The following is a 2,908-nucleotide window of genomic DNA, read 5'->3' as shown; positions in this document are numbered from 1 at the left end:
GTTTTCAGTCTTTGTGTGTCTATACCAGACAGAACTGTTTCGGTTGTGTCTTTGTTGTTTTGTTGTTCAGTTTGGTTTATTATTAAAAATCATGAACCCTTACCACGCTGCACCTTTGTCCTCTCCTCAAATCACGGAGACACTGACATTTAGAGTGAATATGAACAAATCACAGAGACGGACATTTTGAGTAAATATTAAGATTTATTCACAGGACCTGGAAGTGCTCCAGTAGTTCATCACATACATATCGACCCAGAAGTCACAGCGGCGGTTCGCTGGTGCCTGTAGCACTCAAACAAAAACAGGAAAAGGAACTGAACCGCAATGAAAAACGTGGATGTTGTCGTCAGGTAGACTGAGCCTACCGAATGGGTAAAAAAAAACCTTGGCGACAATCGTGAAACCAAACAAAATACAAATGGAACCACCGGATCCAAACAAAGACATTAAAGAGAGAACATGATCCTTTATGTTTTGTTAAAGAGGTAGGTACTGAAATGCACTAACACCAAGGTATTTTCAGTTGTTGATACAAACCAAGGATTCTGTCAAATCCAACTGGACGAAGAGAGCTCCCGAACTCCGCACGTTCAATACTCCGTTTTGGAGTTATTCATTCATGAGACCGCCGTTCGGGAATCGCGTCCCGCTCCGGAGGTGTTCCAGAGGTCCCCCGACACAGCATCTGGAAGGTGCCGGAATGTGTCGTAAACATCGTGGTTGACATTCTTGTCTGAGGTGATGACACAGAGCAGCACGCCCGGAGACTGAGACAGCTACCAGACAGACTGAGAAGCATCAACTTGAAACTGAATAAGGACAAGTGTAAAATCAGAATGACAGAAAATCCGCTACATTGGCCGTGTGTTAAAGCGAGGAAGGTCTGAAACCAGACTCCCAAAAGGTCAGAGCAAAAAAATAGAAATGCCAGAGCCAGAAGACAAAGCAGAGGTTCATGGGAATGTTACAGTATCTCACAAAGTTCACCCCAAATCTCTCAGATGTCAACGCACCACTGACACAACTGCTGGAAGGAGACATTCAGTTGGCACTTGTGAGTAAGTCGCTCTGGATAAGAGCGTCTGCTAAATGACTTAAATGTAATGTAAATGTACTGGGCTTGGGTCTTGGGAGTCTTCGGAGGAAATAAAGCTTCGAAACACTCGTCAGCAAATGTGTTAAAGTACAACGATGTGATAAAAAAACAAAACTGTGACACTATCTTGTAGATGCAAGTTCACAGAAGGCTTGGGAGCTGTGATCCTACAAGATGGTCAGCCAATCGTGTACGGGTCAGGATCCCTCACAGACTGTCGAAAGAGATACGCTAAAACTGAAAAAGACCTATTGGTGATTGGGTTTGGCTGTGAGAAGTGTCATCAGTACCTGTATGGAAACCTAGATCCGGGTGGAGTCGGACCACAAGCCCTTGGAAACAATCGTCAAGAAGTCGCTCCAGAAGGCACAGACGTACGGTCTACATGTGACAATACAAACCAGGAAGGGAGATGCACATCGCTGATGCACTGAGCCGAGCATACCTGATGAGGAAAGGAGCTGAGTGTAGAGGAAAGGAGCTGAGTGATGAGGAAAGGAGCTGAGTGTAGAGGAAAGGAGCTGAGTGTAGAGGAAAGGAGCTGAGTGTTGAGGAAAGGAGCTGAGTGTAGAGGAAAGGAGCTGAGTGTAGAGGAAAGCAGTGTAGAGGAAAACCTGATGAGGAAAGGAGCTGAGTGTAGAGGGAAGGAAAGGAGCTGAGTGTAGAGAAAGGAAAGGAGCTGAGTGTAGAGGGAAGGAAAGGAGCTGAGTGTAGAGGGAAGGAAAGGAGCTGAGTGTAGAGGAAAGGAGCTGAGTGTAGAGGGAAGCATACCTGATGAGGAAAGGAGCTGAGTGTAGAGGAAAGGAGCTGAGTGTAGAGGGAAGCATACCTGATGAGGAAAGGAGCTGAGTGTAGAGGGAAGGAAAGGAGCTGAGTGTAGAGGAAAGGAAAGGAGCTGAGTGTAGAGGGAAGGAAAGGAGCTGAGTGTAGAGGGAAGGAAAGGAGCTGAGTGTAGAGGGAAGGAAAGGAGCTGAGTGTAGAGGGAAGGAAAGGAGCTGAGTGTAGAGGGAAGGAAAGGAGCTGAGTGTAGAGGGAGGGAAAGGAGCTGAGTGTAGAGGGAAGGAAAGGAGCTGAGTGTAGAGGGAAGGAAAGGAGCTGAGTGTGGAGGGAACCAGTGTGGTGAGGAAAGGAGCTGAGTGTAGAGGGAAGCAGTGTGGTGAGGAAAGGAGCTGAGTGTAGAGGGAAGGAAAGGAGCTGAGTGTAGAGGGAACCAGTGTGGTGAGGAAAGGAGATGAGTGTAGAGGGAAGCAGTGTGGTGAGGAAAGGAGATGAGTGTGGAGGAAAGGAGCTGAGTGTAGAGGGAAGCAGTGTGGTGAGGAAAGGAGCTGAGTGTAGAGGGAAGCAGTGTGGTGAGGAAAGGAGATGAGTGTGGAGGAAAGGAGCTGAGTGTAGAGGGAAGCAGTGTGGTGAGGAAAGGAGATGAGTGTAGAGGGAAGCAGTGTGGTGAGGAAAGGAGATGAGTGTGGAGGAAAGGAGCTGAGTGTGGAGTGAAGCAGTGTGGTGAGGAAAGGAGATGAGTGTGGAGGAAAGGAGCTGAGTGTAGAGGGAAGCAGTGTGGTGAGGAAAGGAGATGAGTGTGGAGGAAAGGAGCTGAGTGTAGAGGGAAGCAGTGTGGTGAGGAAAGGAGATGAGTGTGGAGGAAAGGAGCTGAGTGTGGAGTGAAGCAGTGTGGTGAGGAAAGGAGATGAGTGTGGAGGAAAGGAGCTGAGTGTAGAGGGAAGCAGTGTGGTGAGGAAAGGAGATGAGTGTGGAGGAAAGGAGCTGAGTGTGGAGTGAAGTAATGTGGTGAGGAAGATTGCCTTCAAGTAC

Source organism: Oncorhynchus gorbuscha, linkage group LG11, assembly GCF_021184085.1.
Source record: "Oncorhynchus gorbuscha isolate QuinsamMale2020 ecotype Even-year linkage group LG11, OgorEven_v1.0, whole genome shotgun sequence".
Classification (NCBI taxonomy): Eukaryota; Metazoa; Chordata; class Actinopteri; order Salmoniformes; family Salmonidae; genus Oncorhynchus; species Oncorhynchus gorbuscha.
Note: the sequence above shows the minus strand (reverse complement) of the source record.